Source organism: Lytechinus pictus, chromosome 4 (assembly GCF_037042905.1).
Source record: "Lytechinus pictus isolate F3 Inbred chromosome 4, Lp3.0, whole genome shotgun sequence".
In the NCBI taxonomy this organism is placed as follows: domain Eukaryota; kingdom Metazoa; phylum Echinodermata; class Echinoidea; order Temnopleuroida; family Toxopneustidae; genus Lytechinus; species Lytechinus pictus.
Genome location: NC_087248.1, coordinates 17,071,048 through 17,097,794, shown reverse-complemented (window position 1 = coordinate 17,097,794; position 26,747 = coordinate 17,071,048). Strand labels below are relative to the sequence as shown.

The 26,747-nt window shown below is 36.0% G+C and overlaps 1 protein-coding gene across 1 annotated transcript in view; it reads right to left on the bottom strand.

Moving 5' to 3' along the window:
• Positions 1 to 661: 661 nt before the first annotated feature.
• LOC129258375 (E3 ubiquitin-protein ligase E3D-like) overlaps positions 662 to 26,747 on the bottom strand; it is a 64,822-nt gene continuing 38,736 nt past the window's right edge. The window contains exon 10 of the mRNA XM_064098521.1: positions 662 to 2,793. The gene's annotated coding sequence lies outside the window, so the exon portion shown is untranslated. The remainder of the gene's footprint in view (positions 2,794 to 26,747) is intronic.

Sequence of the window (26,747 nt, the reverse complement as noted above, 5' to 3'; positions counted from 1 at the left end):
CGTGACGTATTATTGTGGCGCTTTCTGGGCTCGCGTTTTGCACGCCACCGCTGCGCTATGCAAGTATAACAACCGGTGAAAGATGAACAGATGTAAAATGCGGTTGTGAATTACTGATTATCTAGGAGGTATTTTACTATGAGTTTTGATAGGAAAGAGCGCCTAAGGTAGTGATTTTGTTATGGTGTGATGGCGTGTGAAGGGAGGATGAAGTGTGGTTCAGGTTGGGAGGCGAAAAGAAATTAAACAACTATTTACGCCTAATGGTGTTACACGATGAATATTCTGTCATGTTTTAAAGATAGAAGGTACAATCTGATGGTAACATGGATTCGACTGCTCTTCAAAAACGGTTAAAATACATCTAGGCCTTAAAAATATACCTCTGAATGCGTATCTGAAATGATACGAATTAAAATGTTAACCCCCAAGATATTTGAATTCATGAAATTCTTCCCTATGCATCTGCAATACGCACGATTCCAGCCTCGCGTTTTTAGCCATATTTACCATAAACAGACCAAAATAAGTAAGATTTGTTATAATTCATTTAACTTACATCTCATAATGCTGGTAAAATCCAGGAATTACTCTTCCACTGTAAAAACCAAGACTCTCCAGATCCATTAGTCAACATTTTATTTTTTTTTTTCATTTTTTTGGTAGTGTCGAGCTAACATTTACAAGCCCGAAAGTTATTATTCGATAAATGGAAAATTACGAATTATTTCTATAAAGAAAATGGATATATACAAAGGTCGTATCAATCATCATTACAGACAACTAAATTTAAGATAAAAGACACGAAAGACGAGGAACTGTAGAGTAGAGTTCCATTAATGCCCGATGTGTTCTTGATACAGATGAACAATAATCCAAAAACAATGTTTTATTGATCGTTTTTAGCTATAAATTCTTAACAATTTTTTTTAAATCACTTTGGTCATAGACCACGATTCGTGACCAAAGTCAGCGGTTTCTATTGATTGCTGTGTTATCAAAACACATTATCTCCAAATACATCAATTCGATTGATTTTATTTCATGAGTGGTGTTGAAAAAAATACGATTCCCATCATTTCATTGCACACAAAATTAAGGAAGGGAATGTTAGAAAATTGAGTTAACTAAGCATGAGTTACTCGTGTTCAATAGCTATTTTTGATGTATCCATGCTTCATTTTGAAAAATCGCAGATATCCAAAAACCAGGTGTAGAACATACTTGTTCTACCATGGGAGAAAGAACACGTCGGTGTCCAACGGTGCACACGGTGTGTTCACAGTGTGAATCCTCAATTGAAATCGTCCTCACATTGTTAAATTCAAACATTTCAGTCGTGTGAATCTCATCTACACATCCTCTTCCATGTGAATACATTGTGGATACCCACACCGTCGAGAAATCCGCAGTGTTCATTGTCCTAACGCTGTTATTTGGAGCATATCAAGAGTGTGAACAATATTTTCACATAGTTCACAATGTGCACACATTGTGAATACGCGCTGGCGAGGTTTCCACGTTGTAAAGTGTCTTCACACTGCAAACTTGAACATTTGAACAGTGTGAATCACATCTATACATAGTCAACTATGTGAACACACAGAAAAAAACACTGTGAATACACTGGGTACACACTGTTAATACACTATAAACACACTGTGAATAAAATGTTAATACACTCGGGACACACTGTGAATACACTATGAACACACTGTAAGCACACTCTAAATACACTTGGAACACACTGTGAATACACTAGGATACACTGGGAACACACTGTGAATACACTGGGAACACACTGTGAATACACTAGAAACACACAGGGAGCACACTGTAAATACACTGGGAATGCACCGGGAACACACTGTAAATACACTGTGAACACACTGTAAATACACTTGGAACACACTCTAAATACACTTGGAACACACTGTGAATACACTGGGAACACACTGTGAATACACTGGGAATACACTAGGAACACACAGGGAGCACATTGTAAATACACTGGGAACACACTGTGAATACATTGTGAACACACTGTGAACACACTGTGAACACACTGTGAATGCACTGAGAATACACTGGGAATACACTGGGAACAAACTGTAAATCCACTGTGAATGCACTGTGAATACACTGGGAATGCGCTGTAAACACACTGGTAACACACTGTGAATACACTGGGAACACACTGTAAATACACTGGGGACAACTGTGAATACACTGGGAACACACTGTGAATACACTTATCAACACACTTTGAACACACATCACTGTGTTTTTCCAGCAGGGTTGTACCAGTTTCTATTGATTTCCATTGAAAAGTTATATTATATCATTAAAAATGATAGGGATGGTCAGTACACACATTCGTTATCAAACATCAATCAATTCATATGCCTAAAATTGGTCATCATGAGATAGCCCATATGATTATTATTGTCTAATTATTTCTCCTGAAACTCATATATATGTGTAAAATGAATGCATCTACCATCATGACCATGGACATGCATTCTCTATCTTACAATGATGAAATTTGTCATAGCTTTGACCTCAATTATTCAACGTGTCATCTTCAGCAGGCCAGTGTTACTTTCCCGCCCGAATGTCAATTACAGCTACGCGCCATTTGTATCTGTCACGGCCAATCAGGAACGTTAACGTGTCAGGTGACTAGATACTTACTTGTCATGTGATTTACAAGTCACGGGCAGGTGTAAAACTGATTTCCAGATATCCGGACTCGGAAAAAGATCATATGATTCTACCAGTCCTCAACGATCTCTATTGAACAGCAGAAAAGAAAAAATGATGGAAAATATAATATTGGGTCGATATTTATTTTTCCCTTTTTAAACTGCGTTTATAAATGGAGTCCTAATATTACACTAAAATCTAGCACAAGGGGAGGAGGGAAGGAACACCAAGGAAAAAGGGCAAGGATGAAGATGAAGAAAAAGAAGGTGACGAAGGAGAAGAAGAAGAAAAAAGAAGAAGAAATACAAGAAGAAGAAGAGAAAAAAAGAAGAAGAAATACAAGAAGAAGAAGAAAAATGAGGAGGAGGAGAAGAAGAAGAAGAAGGAGGAGGAGAAAGAGGAGGAGGAGACGAAGAAGAAGAAAAAGAAGAAGAAGTAGAAGAAGAAGAAGAAGAAGAAATAAGAAAATAATGTGAAAATAAATTAGACAAAGAAGAAAGTACGAGAAACAGAAAAAAGGGAATAGAAGAATCAGAAAACATGTTACTGACACATCAAGTTCATCCGTGATAGTCAGGGGCTTTATAAAGCAGTGCAAACTTGCCTGGATACTTGTCAGATTAAATTCCTTTATTTACTCTATTTGCTCAGTTTTATTTTCAAAACAGGGTAGTGTTTTCAGTGACAAAATAACTGTCATACAAAAGAACCTGGTATACAATATACATACAAATAACAATGATTAAAAAAAAAATTAATTACAATTAAATGTATCAAATATCATACACAAACAGAATTACGTTACATATTCTCTACATAATATCAAAAAAGTTAGAACAAATTGAAACCTAGATTAGAATTGATTATTTGGCAATAAGACTTTGAAAATTATGAATTGGCAAGCTCATTCAGCCATTTTTTTTTTCAAATCAAGAGACACCTTCTCCGTTCATTTCAATATGTTACGAAACGCCTTTAATTTGACTGGGTTATACTTCCCTATTGAGTATATCTAAAGCTAACAATAACTGTTTGCAGTTACTAACACTCAGCTTGAGATGCATCACAGCTTGCTTGCATCATGTCCATCCCATTTTAAAAGCACCCCTTGATCACGATGGTCAGTTAAAGAAGACAAACATTGCTGACCGTCGACTTAGGAATGGCTGCAATGCTAAAATGCATTTTTACGACGCCGTGATAACAAACGTCGCCAGTATTAAGAATGATAACGATAAGAATGACTTGATTGCTGGTAGATGATGTTTCAAGAGTACTAGCACCACATGGGGGTGGGTTTGTATGATTGTTATGTAACCCGTGTCCTTTCATTTATAATTGAGTTTGTAATAGTAAGCATGTGTTTGGGTAAGTAGTGGGAAAATGATTTGTGAAGTCTTCCACCCTCTTAAGGCATTAAGCTATCCTTAACCTCTCATTCTTAACCCCCTTACTCTATCCGGCTCACACTCCCCATCTCAACATTTTTGTGTGCGTTGGGGGTGTGGGGTGAGTGTGTGTGTGCGCGCGTGTGTATATAATTATGTGCGTTTCTCTGCCTGTCTCATTCTCTCTTCCCCCCTCTCTCTGTATTATGTTTCTCTCTATATATCACACACTCTCTCTTTCTATATGAGTGCGTGATAGCGTGTGTGCGTTCCTCTCTCTACCTCTCTTCCTCTTCCTATTTTTCTAACCCAGCAACTTCTACATATGTTCCTCAATTCCCCTTAACTATGTAATAATTATCAATTTTACTTAACTAAGAAAATTTAAATGAAACGGGGCGACATGTGTTTTGATTGGTGTGATGAACAAGATATGCATGTATACGTTTTCCAATACTTTGAAATGACAGGCCTATAGGAAAATATTCCAATTAAGGACCTGTTATCTCTATACCTGTAATTGTGTATGGGCAGTCAATGCGTTCGGTATATATTTAAACCAAAATTAAAGTAAATAACATATTGCAATGCTGAAAATATTTAATAAGACAAATTACATTATACCATCACTTTTTATGATTGATGAGATTAGAGCTAATAACGAAATGGTCTCGACTCAATGATTCTAATTTCTTTCATCGATCAATCTCAACTATTCGTGTGTATCCACACACACGAGTATTGAGCGTTACGAGACGGATTTAAATTTCGTTTTATATTTATCCGATGTGTGTTCATTAACGAGATATTATTTACATTAAACTTGACACCATCATTTCTCTATTTTACCCGTTTATCATTAATAAAACAAATTCACCTTTTTGGATTTTTAGATTACACATGAAAGCTTGCAAGTCGGCATGATAATTTATAAAGGTGGCAGCGGTAATAATGCTTTGCCTTTCTATTTGCCTCCTCATTCATTCATACGCATACTTTGTTTTCGAAATGTTTTTTTTTATAGATTTTATCATTGCATTAGTTTACGATTTTCCCATGTGATGAATGTTAAATTTGAATGTACCTTGTCTTGTTCTTTTTTTTTACAATGAATGGAATAAATACTATCAAATAAAAACTGTAAATATATAAATAATGACTATTAATATTAATCTAATCGTTTTCTTGTACGCCCCTCCCTCCCTCTCTGTCTCTCTCTCCCTGCCTCTTTCTTTCTCTCTTTCCCCCTCTCTCTCTCTTTCTTTCTCTCGTTATCTATATTTCTCTTATATCTTCTTTTTTCGTTCACCCCTCCCTTCGCTCCACATTTTCTTTTTCCTTTCACTTACTATCTATCCCACCCCCCTATTTGCTCCTATTTCCTTCCCTCTCTCTTCTCATTCAAAAGTAAATCACGCAATGAAATGAAATATATTAGGCATATAAAAAGAGACAATGATATGCCTCAATATTACATGAACGAAATAGCTTTGATGGATCTCTTGAATAAGTGGAACAAAATGCAAACTTCATAATACAATACTTGTCTATCGAGGGGATTAACGTTAATACTATTTAAGCAAAATAGGTCATGCATAATTTTCATTCTTTTAAGAGAGCATATTTGGAAAATCCACGGAATAAAACCACAACCTGGTATCGAAACGAAATACATTACATAAATTCGTATCGGAATTGTCCATCTCAATCTTGTTTAATAATTTTCTAAATATTTTGCTCTCTGGCCTAATTATGTTTTGAAGATTATTTAACCTTTATGTTCTAGCCAGTGCTCCATGTCCTCATGTTTTTCCTATTTTATTCATGCAGTACGATATTTTATCTGACAATCAAAGCCCTATTCGTCATCTCTCACAGTCAGTTTGCATTGATTTATTTTCAAGAAAGACATTTTCATTTTAGCTTTCTCCAATACCTTCCGGATTGATCTTTCATGATCAATTTAATTTCGAATCATCAGTCAGAGATTGGCTCCATAAGATGCAATAATTAATTACATTCAATTGACAAACGTCCAAATCTTTTCTGTAAACCATAAACATATTGTTAATACATTGTGATTCGAATTGTTATAGACATATGTCTCCGCGTATTTTTTAATGTCGATTGTTAGAATAAAACATGAATTTAAATGAAAAAAAGAGGAAAGTTAACTCTGCAAGTGATGTAATGCAATAGAACGAAGGGAGAATAAGGCAGGAAAGTTGATATAAGTGACACAAACATGCAAAAAAAAGAGAAGAAGACACAAAAAACACATACACAGGCATAGGAAGAGGGAGAGATAGTAGATAGAAAGGATGAGACAGAGATAAAAAAAGGAGAAAGGGAGAGGGCGAGGGAGAAAGAAAAGTGCGTAAGAGAGAGGAAAAATAACATTGGCATTGTCCAAACAAAGCAAAAAAAAGAAAGGATATAATTTGTTTAATATGGGTAATGTTAGTTGAATTGTTTTGTATAATAAAAAATCATTTTTTCGTAATCATAACTTTATAACTATGTGGCGCTTTGTGGCACTAAATGTTTACCGTTAATAAAAGTACTTTAAATTTTATGTTCACTGACGCGTCCATTAATGTATGTACATAATAAGTTAACAAGACGCCAAAATTAATCAATAATAAATATAAATTCAAAACACGTCCCCCAATCATTGCCAATGAAAACAAAATGAACAAATGAGTTTTCATAAAAGAAACCACGTATCAATATGACGAGTTAATGACAGACTGTCGGGTTATATACAAATAATTTGACACACGATAATAAGCATTTGGAATTAAACATACTTATTTTGATATTATTTTCTTCTAACTTCACCAGACATTGAGCAGATGAGAGAATAGGGAGTTGCAATCAATCACAAAAATAATAAATCAATTGTAAATTGATTTCAACCAATCTGTAGTGCTCATCAATATCTGTTTACAAGCCTTGTTTTTTATTTTAAAATCTGAAAGTAACGTTGCGTTCAAACCCAATTCGTTCTGTAACGGATACACGATGACGCATTGATATTGATTCATGTTGTTACCAATACACATTTTATAGTGTATTCCTCGTGAAGTAATATAGACACAATGTAATTAAACAGTAGATTGGCATTACTAAAATTATTTGCTGTTGATTTAGATCCTTTAGTACGACTCTATGTTGTACATTTCATACCTATCCTCCATTCTACGGATGTTTAAGAGATTAGGCATCACGCCTTATCAATCATATTAAGCGAGCCATCGGAAATATAACTCTTCACCAAGGATATAGAGCTATGGGTTTTGTTTTATCTCTGGAATTTAAATTAACGGAAGGAAATGGATCACGTGGTTTCGAGGGTGGGGCGATAGTTGGGGGATAGAATGAGATGAAGATTGAAAGATAGAACAATTCAGAAGAAAGAACTAGAAATGCAATTGCCGATTTAAGCCGAAATAAAATCAAATAAGAATAAAAACGAGACTCGAAAAGAATTATTTACATGAAAAGAAATGTACAATTATTCTCAAAACATGCATTTTACCTTCAGTAGGTTAGGCTTTCATTTCTAATTTTATAAGGAATCCTTTTGCCCCATTAACAGATATAAGGTACGAATGAGAAAATGAATATTCCAAAAATATAATTTCTGAGTTCTTTATGGGGCTCAAAATGTCCAACTCAACTCGAATCAACGTTATTAGATTACAATGTATACAAGTAGAGAACAGAACGCAAAGTATTGATAATGCATGGATCGGATTTCATATCTGGCGTACATATGGTGAACATGTTGTTTCTAATTTTGAAGCAAGTTATACTTGATTGGAGTAAGTACCTCTACAATTGAGACATACTGGTCATGCATTCCCGTTTAGTGGTGTCCATAATAAGAGATGGATGGCGCACATCACTCGTACAGACAGCGTAGGAGGATATCTTACATATCACGTCGAAAATAGACTTGTTGCGTGATCAGTGTATCATTGCTCTCCTTCTGGGTCATTGAACCATTCCAAGAAAAAAAATAGGAAGGGGGATATCATTTCAATATTAAAGTTGTGGTAACAATCTCAAAATGAGTTCGAACAGAATCCAATAAAATGACCTCCCAAGTGTTTGTATGTATAAATAAAAATATGTGTCAAATTACTCTGGAAAAAATGTGTAATTGCTGAGAAATGGGCAAAATAAGCATGGAATTCCATAAAATGTTGGGAATTTTTCCATACAATATTAATAAACTGTCCCACATATTCCTTTTTGTGTTAGTGATTCATCATAATGATCGGTTTTCAGCTAATATTCAATGATTTCACAAAATAAGTTCATTCCATGTAGCAACACTAGATGTATGATAGTATGGTATAGCATTTAACCTTGCTTTTAAAGACTTCCTCATGAAATAATTGTTTTGCTGCATCTACTTTCTTTTACTTTTGAATATACTTATTGTGAACACCCAATGGATCCGTCTTTTGTTGTTCGTGTTTAATTCAAATGACGGGAATAGGTTTTGCGGTGTCTTCTTTTTTTTTAATATGATGTGTTTTGTATCCTCAACCTGGCTTTACAAAAGAGGATAGGTCATGACATCGGCTGGTCATATATGAAATTTATAGTTCGATCAAAAATCGTTTAAACAGCATAAATTAAAAATACAAATGAAATATGTACAAAAAACAACATGATTATGTCTTCGGATGCAGTATATTATCTTGTGCGATTTCTACCGTCTCTTTTATCCAAAGGAGTCATATTTGACTGGGGATAACGACAGCTACGAGTCAACTCGACCGGATTTCCCATTTAATTTTACTCAGGGTTGTGTCATCAATTAAAAGTATGAACTTAATTTGAATCAAAGTATAATGAGAAACGAGTCACTTAGAATAGGGTGAACTTGACTCTGAGATAACGCCATTCCTATACATGTACTTAAATCTAACTTTGCAGAAAACAAGGATAAACCAAGTTAACATTTGAACTGATCATTTTGACAGATGATTATAAATAAGTCGAATCGGTTAAGCAATCTCTGTCTTTAAGAATACCTATCCCACCCCCCCCCCTCTCTCTCTCTCTCTCTCTAACTCTTTCTCTATTTATTTCTCTCCTCCCCCCCCCTTACCCTTTCTATATCTCTTTATTCCCCTGTCTTCCCTCATCTGTCCTTCATTCTCGTTATTCTCTCAGACGTCAAGTCCGTGACATGAATCATTAATTTCAAATGGCACTCTGAAGAATATAAGCGAGTCTCTTGGTACTGTAGCCAGCACTGAATATTGACGTCATCACTTCTAGGTAAATTATATTCTTATCGTCATTTTAGCTCTAGATTTAGTAGGTTGATTGCAATTTGATTGATGAAAGTAAGTATTTTTGCCAACAAAAATGCATTTAACATGAATTATAAGAACAACATTTTGTTTAAAAAAACAGAGATACATAATTATTTTGTAATCAAGGAATCCTAGCCATGGCGTGTTTTCCTTCAGCAGGAAATTTATCCACACTGTGCTGCACTCGACCCAAGTGAGGTAAATGGGTACCCGGTAGGATTAATTTTTCAATTGCACCAAGCGCCTTTAGCAGCCGGAGCTACAGTCGGGGTAATATGTAGTGTGCCATTGAATAGGCAACTAAATAAATTGGCGCCTCAAATGCTATATTTTGATTATGAATTATTTTCTTAAAACAGTTTTCTTAAGAGATAACAGGTAAAATATGCTAGCAAAAATGAGAGTTTACGACATTAATCATAAAAACTAATAACACATCGCCCCCGAAAAAGTTAAGATGGCATACATTACTGCAGTGCAGTATTTTCTTAGTACAAGGAGAAAAAAAGAGGTTAACTTACATTGATTTATTTATTTAATTCAATTCTTTTTTAGAATATCTTTTTGTTCTATAAAGGCAATACTATACTATATATTACTGTAAAGAAAATTATTGCTTAAACTGAACTCGGAAGGGAGTCTCCTGTAAAACTCCCAAAGTACAAAAATACGCACCTATACGCACACACCTTTGTGGATTAGTCTCCGGACTTTGAAACAGAGGGTCGTGGGTTCGAATCCCAGCCATGGCTTAATTTCCTTCGGCAAGAAATTCATCCACATTGTGCTGCACTCAACCCAGGTGAGGTGAATGGGTACCTGGCTGGAATTTATTCCTTGAAATGCGTGTGCGCTAGAGTCTTAGTAATTACGGCTGTAATTATGGGGTAATATCCAAGTCTTTTGGAAGCGCATAGAGACATTATTCGTAATTGTGATATGCGCTATACAAGAACTGTGTATTATTATTATTATTGTTATTACGTCCCAGCAGGACACGCACCCTTTCTCTCTATCTCCTTCTCGTATAATCTGCAGCTGAACTCCTTTGGTGTACAGTCCATTCACCTCATGTGCTTTCATGTTTCACCTTTTGTACTCATTTTACAGGCATTATATCAAATTATGTAACCTATTCCGTGTCTGGTTTTACGGTTCTAAATAATACAAACGTATGTTATCCATCATTTACAGCGCATCACATTGAGTTCACTATCCTGGCACCGCACATAATCCCATTGACTTCGACCTTGCTATGGAACATGCTACACTCGTTCGCTTTCTGGAATATACGTGAAGAAGGAGAACATGAATTAGATTGATTGCACGGTACTTTATCAATCTTCGACATTCGTCATGTTTGTAGACTAGAATGAGATAGTTTCGTATCATGTAGAGCATGAGTTAAAAAAAGTGTCCCTATAACAAAAATACATCATTTCGGAATATTTTACTTCCGTTCCTTTCCTCCTCATCCCATCGTCGTCATCTATTCTCCGAATTTTTTTGGGGGCTCTTTCAAAGTCAACTTGTAGGAGGCCTAAGTTTTTTTTATAACGAAGTGCGTGCTTCATATAAATTACAACCGATCGAAATAAGTTATCACTAACAACCTTCTTCCCTAAATTGCTCTCACATATCTACTTAAAATTGAGTAAGCGGCAGACACCCCCCTGAAATATCCAAAACTCAAAATTTCAATGCAGAGTTCATCCAATTTAAAGATACACCAAACACTCTCGAAATTAGCCTTAAAGTGTTGCTCATTCGCTCGTACCTATTATTGAATAATTTACTTTTTTCACACACACAAAAATAAAATCATGTGTTTGGCCATGTACTTGATAATTGGTGTTTAATTACCCCCCCCCCCCCCGAAAACTGAGAAAAAGTCTCCAAAGCAGAGGGATCATTAAGCAAATTCGAACAAATTCTGATGTTATAAAACTAAGATACTATAATAAAACGTACGCAATCATCCCAAACTAGGGAGTCTCTCCCCCCCCCAAAAAAAAGCAGGATAGTTGATCAGTATATTATTTCTGTTTTTGTCCCTTTTTAGGTGGTCTGTCATGAATATGACAGATCATCTATTATATTCGTCAGATTTTACTTTATTTATTTTTATTGCCAAATTTTGTTCCCACTTTATCTCAAAATCGGGCTTGTCAAATTTCTTGATTTTCATGTCATGTATGGAAATTATTATGGAATCGCGAAACGAAACTTTTCAAGGTTATCAAATCATGATGACGTCATCTAGGCGCCATTTTGTAAAAATGAATTATTGATCATATCACCGCAACTAATCATAAAAAATCATCCATATTTGCATCATATCAAGTTCAGGTGACAGGTCATCAGGACATGTCATCAGAGGTCATGCAAAGGTCACGACGCGCACGTACGCGCGCGTCAAAATTTAAAAATTCCCCAAATCAACCGTGGTCAAGTTTGGGTACGTTTCAGGTCATTTTGAGCATGTCAAGAATTTGCGCGCGCACAGGTATGCGTGCGCGTTCTTGCACCTACCATCGGTATGCATCTTCGAGTCATCATTTATTTTATGTCTGTCCATTGTACATTATCTTCTGATTAATTTGATACCTCATTCAGCCTCTTACGACCAATAATACGGGAATGCGCGTCCATTCAAATTTGCTTTACACGCGCGTGCAAACTCGCAAAATAAGTCATAAGTGGGCAAAAATATGCCTATATAAAATTCACTGTAGCTCTTCAGGGAGTCCGTTGACCCCCTACTTTTCCTCACTCTTGGATATAGTCAAAATGTCATCTGGAGATTGCGTAATAACGTCAAAACTACGTTAGAAGTGAAAATTAAACTTTTTCGCAATTACGTCAACGTATTTATGCATATTTGACCGTATCTTCGTTATTACTAGTCAATCTTCTCTCAAATTTTGATATGATGTATTGAAGACAATCTTCTACAAACAATGATTTTCACTTTCAACCACAGCATTAGTGTGTTATCAAGAAAGAATTTTCAAGTAAATGTTAAAGTCATACACAATTAATAAATGGATGTTGAAAATTCTTGACGGAAAATATTATGTGAAATGTTTAGGAATTTGCAGAAATGTTGCAAATATTTCCCCCAAAAAAATTCTACTTAATTCTTTTATCAAATACACCACTGATGATGAGTTTTTAAGTGAATGCTGTGAAAATGTATCATTGCGAAACTTCTCATTAAAAATAATTGAAATTTAGCAGAAATTTTGAATAAAAATATTTAAGATATTTTAGTTTTCAAAAAGTATCACCTAAGAATTTTCAAGCATTCTGTGAAATTGATACCCACTGACATTGTGGAAATTCTTGCTTGAAATCTTAAAAGAAAAATTGCTGACAGTAGAAAGAAATTTTAAAAAGATTTTGCATAAAAAACATGAAACTGTCCATTAAAAATTAGCTGCTCTGAAAATGAAGGCGCCTTTTATTGCGCAATTTTGGAAAGCCAATTTCGGTAAATCGTCTGAAATTTTTGAGGAGTTTTTAAGGCATTTTACGTGCTCCAAACTTAATTTTGTATTTACCGTATTGCATTATCACCACCATCATTATAATCATCACGGTTGTCATCACCACATTAATAATCACATTTAGCAATGGTCAAAATGTATTCCTATGATGTCTATGATCAAGATTATCAATCATATCTAAATGATTCTTTTCATACAACATTAGCTGACACTGAATGAAAAATCATGACAGACCACCTAATTCGTCCTCATGACGAATTAAAATCTAGTTTTACTTCGTTTTCTCTTCCATGCATACTTCTCGCCAACCCCCCCCCCCCCCCCCCCCGTTTCCTTCCTCTGAATTATCCGATGTTTTCATCATTACTTCGTTGTTTTCATCTTTACTTCGTTCCCGTCTTACGTCTGTATCCTGATGACGACGTTTGCCTCGCTTTATAATGCAATATAGAAGATGAAAATGTAGATCGTTTACTAAGTCGTCCCACCATTACGAGGTATCAACTATGCATACTCCTTGCGGCTCACCAGGATGAGCTGTGGTCCAGACTTGAGGCATACTTTTATGTCAAGAAGAAGAAGACTTCATTCTATAAATTCACAACTCTTATTCAGTAGGTAAGATGTGGTTAGGGTAAATATCGCTAAAAGCTTTCCCGCCAAGCCTGCGGGTCACGTGATTTGAAAGGTCACCATCTTCGGCTTCTTTCGGTTTTACCACGCAACCATAAATAGAACCTTCATGAATCTAACCAACCTACAGTAACATCCTTTTCCCTTGCAGCGAAATTCAACTTGTTCCCATTTCCTTCCACTTTCGAATGATCAATTTAACATAAAATCCTATACATACTGAACGTGTTGAACATCGCGGAAGAATATTACTTAAGATATTTCAAAATTGGCGGTCTGGTTGAATCGAATGAAGTTAAATCAGATTCTACTCTTGAATAAGATCCCGATTTATGCGGTAAATGAAACATTCAAAATAAATGAACTACGGAAACTTCAGATGTCATTTTAACAATTCAAACGGTAATTAATAGATAAGAAGACGATTCGTTGTGGAACTAAAACGTTGTAGATGAATGTGTGCTCTCGTGAACTTTTAAACGGCACAAGGATTTCTTTCCCATTTTCTCCATTTAAGTGTGTATACCTTTAAAACCAAATAGCATTTGACCTTAATCATGCTACATTACAATCGTATTTTTCCAGCTCAATGTTATTCATCAATGACGCAATTCTAAAAGTCCCACAAAACACAAACACTGACTAAAGGACTTGTCAGTCGTTGATAGCATTTTTTCTAATATTTAAAGGCTAAGTTTGGTACAAATTCTATGGACATTATGATGCCCGCAACAAAATTATGAAGTTAGAGAGAGTTATTTATCATGTTTATGCTGGAGCGAGGGTTACGTCCGCTTGAATACAATATCGTTAAGAATATCCCAGACCACCTCAACTCCGGTGGCGTGCCAGTTCATTCCAATTCCGGCCCTGTCAAACGCTAATGTCTCCATTTCATCTTGGGAGCGAGGTTGTGACTATGAATACAAATAGTGTTGTTTAGCTACTACTGCTGGACGTTTCGTTTCTTGTAAATCATCGTATTATTGTACCCAGCTCTTTAAGCACGGCACGAATTTCAATTGAAATCCTTGTTAATCATTGGATTTATTCATGAATTACAAAGAAACAAGAATACGTTTTTATCCAATCCAAGGGAGATGGTATCAACAAAATTAAAAATCTATATTGCTATAACCTACTTCGGGAGAGTAAAGATATCTAGTCAAACTTGTCTATAGCAGCAGCTTGTCTACAGTAAGAACCTGTCTTTAGTGGCCATCAAATATGTATGTTATAGAACTCCAGTAACCTTTTGTGTGTGTGTGTGTGTGTGTGTGTGTTTCCCTTGGTTGGCCTAAGGACCCAGTTACATATAGACACGGACGACCCCGGATCCGGAGTGGTAATTTCGCGTCCGGGGAGAGATCCGTGTTGGCGCCTTGTGCATCCTTGGAGGTCCATGGTGGTCCGTGTTGGTCCTTGGATGTCCGGGAGGCCAACACGGCAGTTCTGGGCTGTCAAGAATATCCGGCATCACCCTCGGACTGCCATGTTGGCAAAGCAATCCGGGATTGTCCATGTAGATGCCGTGTAGTTCCGTGTTGACGCCCTGATAATTCGTGAAGACGACGTGCTCTGCCGGCATGGTCCGTGTAGATCCATGTGAAGATGCCGTGTACATGACCTGTCATCAATGCTCGCCGATGCTTAATCCGGGGCAAAACTATTCCGGACCTCCCCGGATCATGCCGGCATCGTCGTTGTGATCCGTGTGATCCAGTCTATATGTGACTGGGGCTTTAATCGAATTACATGAGTTCATAAGGAGATTTAAAAAGCAAAAATATTAAACACAACCAAAATACCTTTACATTGACCAATGATTGTAGCTGGGGCTACTGGGCAAGACTACTGTATAGCTAGTTTAATAATAATACATTGCAGGCAAGAGTACATTTTTTAATGTGACGTTTTCAGAGATAGTTATGTTATTAAGCACCTGTATTATTCCACATTTTAATAATTGTTTCAGTTATGGCCTTATTGCAAGAATTTTTCTTTCGTTCTGCAACCGGACCCCTTATATTAAGATCTTCTGCTAAACCTCAAACTTTTCTCGGTTTTTTTTCTCAGTTCGAGTGCGACTCCACCGTCCCCCTTCGGAAAAATCGCGTACAACGTCACTAAAATGGAAATATTCAGGCGATTGATAATTGTTATTATATCATCATTAAATTGATAACGGTTCGGCAAATAGGTAAACAAAATTAGTTTTACATATACATACAATAAATTATTGTTGTCTTAATTTGAATTGCGTCCAAGGTTCTCGAGTATAAAATGAAGAATAAGATTTATCAGTGGATATGGAGGAAAAACAAAGGGAAATTCCCTTTCTTTTGTAAACAATAACCTTTAAAAATAATAAGCTGGTTAGTTCTACTTCGGGGGCTTTTAAATAAGCTTATATATAATCACATCTCTCTGTTCAATCAATGGGTATGATGGAATATAAGATAAAATTTGTGTTGTAAGACAGGAATAATCCATCTTCACAATCAAATACCTCTTGAGAAAAATCCGAGTTTACTGAAAGAATATCCCCTCTAGAATTGTTGTGATATTAGGTAAGAACATGAGAAGTGCTACATTGTACAGGGAATATAACCGTAAATCCAACTTTAATCAAATTGGTGGTTTTATCTCTCGTTCACGTATCTTCTCTGTCTCTCTTTGTTCTGTAACATTCTCTTTTTATTTATTTGTTCTTCGGATCCCTCCTCTCCGTCTCTTTCTCACCACCCTCTCACTAAGCCCCCCCCCCCCCCTCTATCACACACCCACCTTTCCACATTTCCTCTCACTCCCCCTCTCTCCCTACCCCCGCTCCCTCGTCTTTTTTTTCTCTCTTTCTGCTTTATCAAAGGGTAGCGCAACATGGGGTAACCGCCCCATGCAAGTAGTGAAAAAAAGACTCCAAAAACAAGAAAAATAAGAGAAAGAAAGCGGAAGAAAGAAGGGAGAAGAATGTAAAAATTCAATATTACCCCCTTGATTCTATTGTAGAAAATAAATTGTGACGTCACGTTTAGGTCGTTTTGCCTATTAAAAAACCTGGCGCCGCCCTTATTTTTAATCGACTCACGTTTCTCTATTATCTGTCAATATATCTATTCATCCATCTATATATCTGTGTGTCTTTTCATCTCATTTATACTCCTCAAACTCAGCCCCCCCCCCCCCCTCTATTCCTCTGTTTCCCTCCCATTGTATCCGGTACTAGCATTTTCGAGGGAATCGCTAAACCGAAGCGTAAAAGCCTTAACTCCCGTGAGTAATACTTTATGCGTGAAAGGGCTAAAGGTTTAAACACGACGTTTATCGGTAGCCTAATGAATTAAAGTAGTGTTTCCACGAATATATTGCCTTTGATTCATTATTAATCAGATATTGTTAACCTAGTAAATTTGGTTTTGAAGGCTGAAAGCCCCAACACACACCGTCCGTTGTGGAAGGCAGTTCATAAAAAAGACGGTCGCTTGTAGTTTATGGTGTCATTATCAGAATTCGGGATTTTCTCTTTCTTTATTTCAAATAGTTATTTTTCCTCAATATTTCTCTGTCCAAGTTTTCTTTTTTCATTTCACCATTGCTAACTTTTAAATAATGGTTATAAATTAAACACAATATTTGTCTACTTTTCTTGAGTTCTGTCTGTTATAAAGTTCAATATTTCTCCATTGATTTTAATTTAGTATGGCATTATTTCCTTTCCATCCTTATCCCTATATCCACATACGTACACTCTGGAACACTGAGTAAAATGTTACCCACTATTGGTTAGAAAGGGAAAGTTGGTGGACTGGGACAGCAGATCAACTGAAGATTTGCACCAGACGAACAATTGCAAATATATTGTCCAGAGTCAATAGATCCCGATGCTGTCCCAGTCCACCAACTTTAGACAAATAGTCCGGGTTATAACTGAGCAAGGTGCCACTTGGAGAAGGAGAAATTTTCATATAGTGCTTCTAGACCAGTTTTTTACGCTGAATATGAATATATGAGGTAAACAGGCTGTATCCTGAAAATTAACCTGTGAGGGCGCTTTTTTCAAAATGGCCGCCATATTTTTCGAAAATTTGAATTTTCGTACAAAGATTTTCACATAAGCATTCAATTGCCATAAAATTAGTGTCATATGAAAGCCAAATAAATTCTCTACAATTTGGTACTATTTATAGGGGATAAGTAGGTCATTTGGCTGAGATTTTAAGTAGGAAACTGCATTTTTTGTAATTTTTTCCCAAAAATTAAAAATTTTGCAAATACATGATTTTACATAATTCTAAGAAAAATTAATCAATTACCTTGAAATGTTCCTAAAAACTTTATTGATATACTATTATCATGTGGATAAAATTTCAACTCTGTATCATTCTTTTTAGCAAATTTATAAGGTATCAAACTTGAATACTTCCATTTCAAAAATGTCGCTTTTTGTATGCATTTCCATAGATTAATACGTATAACATGTACAATACATATGATGTATGTATAATGTATAGTTAAAACTTAAGGACGTTCCACAGTAAAAGTGAAATCCATGTCATTTTCACCAAACTTTGCACATAGATACTTTAGAACCTTAGTATTCGAAATATGCAAAAATTAACATAGGTCCATGTGCTTGATTTTTTGCTATAGAGCTTCAAAGTTCACCCAAATTGATGTTCTTAAGAATTGCGCATTCAAAAGAATTTGGCATTTTTAGACCGCCCAAGATTACTACAATGAGGTTAAACCTCTATTACTCAGTCAAAATACATGAAAAAGTCATCAAATTTCGCAAGAGAGTTAATAATTGTATCGTTAGAATGGAGAATCTATTTAGAGTGCTATTTGTTTGCAATTTTTAGTTTAACAGCACTGTCAGTTCTTAAAAATGGCGTAAAAGATAAAAAATCCCAATCTAAAAAATGTAAAATGTCAGTAACAAACTACAAACGTACAATAAATGCTGCACTTTATTCAAAATCCATGTCATTTTCACCAAACTTTGCAGAGTTGTAGAGGAAGGTATACCTAAGAGGTACAAACATTAAAAAATAGGGGTTCATGTGCTTGTTTTTAAACTATCAGCATTTTTATAAGAGCAAATGTGCTTGTTAGAACACCAAAAATGCGCCGAATACTTAGTATCTATGTGAAGAATAAATCAAAACCACTCTACCATTTATTCAAACTCGGGGTAATATTCGTGATTCTTGGCAGCACTGCAGAGTAAAGTATTTTGAAATTGTAGAGAATATTTTTTTGAATGGTCTATGGAATAATTCAATTTTTTAGCTTCATGAAATAACGCATCGGATCTGCAGTTAAAGTGCAGAAGATGAGAAGATGAGATGATCACCTGTTCATCCATTGTGACGTCAGCGCGCAGAGTGTAAACTATGCGCAGATCATAATGCGCACAAACATAACTGTGGAACGTCCTTAAATGCAATTAACTCCGCTAGTTAATCACTTGCAGAGTTAAGAGTAGGCTTTTCTCTATCAGCTACATAAAACAAAATGTTGGCACATCCAAGCCTAACATTCTCAGGGGTGGGGGTGTCGACCCCCCCCCCCCCCCCCCCCATGGCTATACCATGTTGTTGTATATTGCCTATTTATTGGAAAATCACTATTTTTTTTAAGCACCCATTGAGGCAAAAAGCATTTCTGCTATACAGTACAGCCTCTTTCATTGCTTTGAAACCACTTGGAGAGGAAAAGAGTAGGCTTTGTTCTACCAGCTACGTCTAAAAAAGTGGCACATCGAAGCCTACCCCTCTCGGGGGGGGGGGGGAGCTTTTGCTTAATATTGCCAATTTATTAGAAAATTCACAATTTTGGACCCAACGTTGAGGCCAAAAAGCGTTTGTGCTTTGTTATACACCCCATTTTATTGATTTGAACCCACTTAGAGAGGAAAGAGTAGAGTTTACCAGCTACATATGAATAAGCGCTGGTACGTCGAACCCTAGCCCTCTAAGGGGCTGTCTAAGACAGTCACCCCCCCCCCCTCTTATCATGTATATTGACTATTTTATTGGATATTTCACCATTTTTGATCACCCATTGAGGCAAAAGTGCGTTACTACTATATAGTACAGCCAATTTTATTTTCTTGCAACGACTTGAAGAAGAAAGAGTAGGCTTTGCTCTATCAGCTATAAAGAAGTGTTGGCAAATCGAAGCCTATCCCCTTCAGAATGTTCAGGGGGCTGTAGAATTTACCTTACCAATTTTCGGTATTTGACTATCTATTGGACATTCACAATTTTGGATCACCCATTAAGGCAAAAGGGCGTTTCTACTATATAGTACAGCAAATTCCATTTTCTTGCAATGACATGGAGAGGAAAGAGTAGGCTTTGCTCTATTAGCTCCATATAAAGAAGTGTTGGCAAATCGAAGCCTATCTCCTTCAGGCGGCTGTAAAAGTTACCCCACTAATTATCGGTATTTGGCTACTTGCTGAAAATTCACCATTTTGGAGCTCCCATTGAAGCAAATAGGCGTCTCTGATATATAGTTATATATACTTTTATTACCTTGAAACCAATTAAGGAGGACATAATATCCTTTGCTAAGTTTGCTCTATCAGCTTCCTATAAAGAAGTGCTGCCACATTGAAGCTTACCCATCTGGGCGGCGGTCAAACCATCCCACCCCTTTTGCATTATTGCCTAATTATTTGAAAATTCACAATTTTTGAGCCCCCATTGAGGCAATATGCGCTTCTGCTGATACGTAAACACCCGATTTCATTTTCTTGAAACCATTTGGAGAGGAAAGAGTTGGTTCCCCTCTTTCAGCTTTATACATGTATGTCGAATTGCTGCCATATCAAAGCCTGACCCACTTCAGGGGAATATATATGTTACCCCACCTTTTTTACGATTTTTGCCAATTCATTGGAAAACTCGCCATTTTGGAGCCCCCATTGAGGCAAAAAAGGTGTTTCTGGTATATAGTAGAGCCACTTCTTTATACATAGCTGATAGAGGAAAGCCTACTCGTTCCTGTCCAAGTAGTTTTAAGGCGGTAATAGTGGCAGAACTTTATATCAGAACCGCCTTTTTGCCTCAATGGGGGCTCCAAAATGGTGATTTTTCAAATAAATAAGCAATCATGAAAAAAGGGGCGGGGTGATTTCAACAGCCCTCTGATGGGGATATGCTTTTATTTTCGAGCATATATTTATATGTAGCTGATAGAGCAAAGCCTATTCTTTCCTCTCCAAGCAGTTTCAAGGTAGTAAAAAAGGCAGAATTATAATCAGAAATGACTTTTTGCCTCAATGGGGGCTTCAAAATGGTGAATTTTTCAATAAATATGCAATAATGCAAAAGGGATCATGGGGGTGATTTCAACTGCATCCCGGAGGGGGTAGGCTTTTATTTGTCAACACTTGTTTATATATATAGCTGATAGAGCAAAGCCTACTCTTTCCTATCCAAGTCATTGCAAGAAAATAAAATTGGCTGTACTATATAGTAGAAATGCCCTTTTGCCTTAATGGGTGATTCAAAATGGTGTAATTTCCAATACATAGGCAATAAACGTAACATAGAGGGGGAGAGTTTGACTAAGACAGCCCCTGAGAGGGCTAGGTTTCGATGTGCAAGCGCTTCTTAATAATGTAGATGAAAGATCAAAGTCCATGCTTTCCTCTCCAAGTAATAGCAAGAAAATAAAATTGGCTGTATGATATATAGTAGAAATGCCCTTATGCCTCAATGGGTGATCCAAAATGGTAAAATTGCCAATAAATAGGCAATTTACATGATATTGAGGGGGGGGGGGTGACTTAGACAGCACCTGAGAGGGCTAGCATTCGATGTGCTTGCGCTTATTTGTGTAGCTGGTGGAATGAACTCTACTCTTTCAAATCAATAAAATGTGGTGTACTATAAAGCACAAACGCTTTTTGCCTCAATGTTGGGTCTAGAATGGTGAATTTCCAAATAAATTAGCAATAAGCAAAAGGGGGAGAGGTGATTTCCACAGCCCCCCACCCCCCCCCCCCCCCCCGAGAGGGGTAGGCTTCGATGTGCCACTTTTTTAGATATAGCTTGTAGAACAAAGCCTACTCTTTACCTCTCCAAGTGGTTTCAAAGCAATCAAAGTGGCTGGGGGGGGGGGGGGGGAGGTGACTGTCTTAGACAGCCCCTTAGAGGGCTAGGGTTCGACGTACCAGCGCTTATTCATATGTAGCTGGTAAACTCTACTCTTTCCTCTCTAAGTGGGTTCAAATCAATAAAATGGGGTGTATAACAAAGCACAAACGCTTTTTGGCCTCAACGTTGGGTCCAAAATTGTGAATTTTCTAATAAATTGGCAATATTAAGCAAAAGCTCCCCCCCCCCCCGAGAGGGGTAGGCTTCGATGTGCCACTTTTTTAGATGTAGCTGGTAGAACAAAGCCTACTCTTTTCCTCTCCAAGTGGTTTCAAAGCAATGAAAGTGGCTGTACTGTATAGCAGAAATGCCTTTTGCCTCAATGGGTGCTTTAAAAAAATAGTGATTTTCCAATAAATAGGCAATATACAACAACATGGTATAGCCATGGGGGGGGGGGGGGTCGACACCCCCACCCCCTGAGAATGTTAGGCTTGGATGTGCCAACATTTTGTTTTATGTAGCTGATAGAGAAAAGCCTACTCTTAACTCTGCAAGTGATTAACTAGCGGAGTTAATTGCATTTAAGTTTTAACTATACATTATACATACATCATATGTATTGTACATGTTATACGTATTAATCTATGGAAATGCATACAAAAAGCGACATTTTTGAAATGGAAGTATTCAAGTTTGATACCTTATAAATTTGCTAAAAAGAATGATACAGAGTTGAAATTTTATCCACATGATAATAGTATATCAATAAAGTTTTTAGGAACATTTCAAGGTAATTGATTAATTTTTCTTAGAATTATGTAAAATCATGTATTTGCAAAATTTTTAATTTTTGGGAAAAAATTACAAAAAATGCAGTTTCCTACTTAAAATCTCAGCCAAATGACCTACTTATCCCCTATAAATAGTACCAAATTGTAGAGAATTTATTTGGCTTTCATATGACACTAATTTTATGGCAATTGAATGCTTATGTGAAAATCTTTGTACGAAAATTCAAATTTTCGAAAAATATGGCGGCCATTTTGAAAAAAGCGCCCTCACAGGTTAATTTTCAGGATACAGCCTGTTTACCTCATATATTCATATTCAGCGTAAAAAACTGGTCTAGAGGCACTATATGAAAATTTCTCCTTCTCCAAGTGGCACCTTGCTCAGTTATAACCCGGACTAAAAAGCCTCTCAGTTCTCCGTTGTGATTTGACTTGCATTTTCAAAGGAACTGGTGCGTTGTAGAGAGTGTCTCCGTAGTAAATGCGAAAAGTCCGGATATTGTTTTCACTCTGTTTGCCAAATCTCCATAAAACGAATTTTCCTCAGCATATTCAATGCGCAAAATTTGCTGGCTTACAATACGAACATGTTTTCCAGATTTACGACAAGCAGAGAGGATAAGATTGATTTTTTTCTACTTCTTCATATTTATTTCCTGTCACGTTTCATTAAAGTGCTCCGAGTGTCCCCTCTCCTTTCGTTCCTTATATTTCTTGAAAGGAATAACATCGGGGATTCCAGGCTAAAACACTACAGGATGATACGTATTTGCAAATACGTCTGATGTATGGATTTCTTCTATTTTTTTTCAATGTTCATTGTATCCTTACCATATTTTTGTCAATTGCCATTGCATCTTTATGTCAAATCCACTACCCTTATTTTGATTAGTGCACGAAAAATATAAATCAGTTTTTATTATTTTTAATCGGTGAGCATGCCAAGCATGAAATTACAGTTGGCCTCGGTTTCTTTGCCGAAAGCCTTACTATAATACTGGTCTTAAAAATTAAACACAATCATTTTCGATGGAAATTATAAATGAATGATTGAGAGTTTATCAGCGTATGAATTGATGAATAATAAATAAAGTTAGGCAAAAAGGACACCATATTGCACAAGAAATTCCCAAACAAAATGTGTGTAAAAATACTGATATCATTATTTTTTAGGGTGTTGTTTTCATGATTGTACTAGCAAAAGTCAATCGACATACTTTTTCTATCAACAACACAGAAAGGTATAATTAGGTTTGAATACGATGATAATTTTCGATAAAGTAGTTTCGTGCCAATTATCAAGCGAAATATAAAAGCGTTGTATCACTATCACTATTATCATCATTATCACTATTATTATGAAGATAATTTTTTTTTAAATGAAAATACTACCCATTGTTGCAACGTTTCGCCAATCATCAATTGGCTTCTTCAGGCGAACGACAAACTCGTTTAAACCATATCACTATTAAGAATTCTAAAATATTTTGTTTTTTGTATATTTATTATTATTGTTATTATTATCATCATCATTATTGTTATTTTTAGAATAATTATCATTATTATTATTGTTATTGTTGTTGTTTTGTTGTCATGAATATTATTATCACTATTATTATTATTATTATCATCATCATCATTATCATCATTATTATTATAATGAAAGTGAGTGAAAATATATATATTGAAAGTTGAAAGTAGATCATGACTTTAATTTCCCACCCGTTCACGCTGAAATGATGCATGTTACACTCTCAGTATCAAGGTTCGCACTGGCGCCAAGCAGTGGAACGAATCACTGATCGTGCCTAACATTTCCCGCCAAAAGGCGCGCGGGCAGAGCACCCGACCTTGTTTGCACACACCGCTACGAACAGAGGTTTTAGCAAAACGTGAAATGGAAGCTAAACATCTTTATTTTCCTTTTACAGTGTTTCTTGGATTGTAAACACCAGCAAAGGGCCAAGGTTATGCTAGTGTGACGATGCATACTGACTGAACCGACTTAAGCCAAGAAGCAAATTGGCAATATTTGAATTCAATTTATTCATCCCTTTAAATAGATGAAGGTAATTGCTAAGGCGTCGGATAGATCAGAGCTCCAACGACTTTCTCGATACTTTGAACATGTTGATCCCAGCTCAAACTAAGTAGATACATTGATGTTTAAGATTGCTACATAAGGGAAATCATGATTTGTGAAATGTTCAAAGTACAAGTCCCCCATGTATAACATTTCTTTCCCCTATAGTCATGAACTCAACCCTGTCCCACAAATTAGATTATGAAACATCATAAGATCAATAGTCTTGAACGAGGCATGCGAAATATCAAATTAGTTAATGGTGGCTCTGCGCGAAGAGATATTTCTCGTAGGTGATATCCAAAATGATGATAGTGTAATTATGACATAATCGAGACTATAAACGAAATAAACCTGCTGTAAATCCAAATTTCGTAACTTGATGCCAATTATTTATTAACCTCTTTAGGCCTACTTTATATTATTTGAAATTAAACACTATCCTCGTCGTTGCATTAGTTTGGAATCGAGTAGATTTTTTCTTCGATATTTCCTACAAAATGATGCAGGAACTGGGCCTCTTTTTACCTAAACTCTATCATTCAATGATCTTCATGTGTTTTTGCGTTTCCATTGTATTTCTGTTTGGATTGATTTGATGTTGTGGATTTTGGACTGTTATGTCGCTATAAATGCGTATCTTGAAAATGTATTCAAATAATATTATTTTTGTTAGAATGTTATTGTTACAAGATTGCATAGGTTTCAATAGAGATAAAGAGATGGGCGACCATGGAGACTCTTGGATACTTTAGAAGAGGAACTTAATACAACTACTGCCATTGGAGTTGTATTTTAAAATATGAACAGAGGCGTACAGATGCGGCTTGGGGTGCTCCCCCCCAAAAAAAAATAATAATAATAAATGCAAAAAAATAAATGAATAAATAAATAAAAATCATGACGAAGAAAAAAAAGAGAAAAGGAAAGAAAAAGAAATAAGGGTGAAATATGATGTTATGTCCAAATCGATCACAAACTTTTTTTATATAATAAAAATTTAGAAATTTATGCTCGCTTGCTTCTCTCGTTTGTATTTTAAAAATAAATCTGCCCGATACGCCATATCTAGCCCCCTCAAAAACTCCTTTACTTCATAATCCTCATGTGTTTCTGGCTCATTACGCCACTGAATATGATGTCTGATTTGTTATAAAAAAAAACAATTAAATGCAGAATTGGTACACTTTATCATAAAGACTTTATTTAGAATTTCAACTAATCTCTGTCGTGTCATTTCTATAAAACTTGTCTTCTTGCGTGAAAGTCAAGCTTTCAATTAGATTAAGTTCTCTAAAGCGTCCTTATCGTTCTCGCAATAGTCCTACTTTCACTGATTTTAAAGTTTAATCAAAGACGACTTCATCAAATCAAAGAAGAGAGTCCTAAACGCAATGAGTGCATGTAGAAGTGCCATCACTCTCGATATCAAATAGAGCGTTAACAAAATGAAAGGCCTTTGCAATCAGCTGCAATAAAGCACGTAACATTAATGGCTAAATCAAAAGCTTGCACAACACTCTTCTTAACAGAAGAAAGGAAGCATTTTAACTCCCTGGAATCCTCTCTTAGTGCGCTAGCTTATATATATCCATTGCGGTCAGAGAATCACTTTTCCGATCATAAACATGATAAATGATAAAAGCGGATCGAAATTTTTGATGTGTTTATTATACACACCAAGAAAAAAGGTGCACGTTTGGACTCAAAGCGCAGCCTTTTCTTTCAGTCCATAAACGTCTGCGTCTAATCATTGTAAAATCATGTATCCAACGGAATCTAAATTAATACTTTCTCTAAGTGGTAATACCATACACCATAAATGGTACAAATTTATCATCCCTATTGTTTTCCTTACCGTGCCCTGTTATTTTATGCATATGCATTTTGTCACAATTGATGCAAAGAATTTGGCAGAACTCTGCTGATATTGTTAGAAGATTGAAAAAAAATAAGAGAGAGAGAGAGGAACGTATGGAGATTAAAAGGGAGACACTGAGATAGACAGATAGTGACATTTAAAAAAATGATGGTGAAAGTGAAATATAGGGGGAAAGAGGGAGAGAGAGGGAGAGACAGAGGGGGGAGAGGCGGGGGAATAAAGGTGGAGAGAGTCTGACACAATATCTTCATGTAATCAATTGGTATTGACAGGAACGTTAAGGCTAAACAGCCAAATACTTG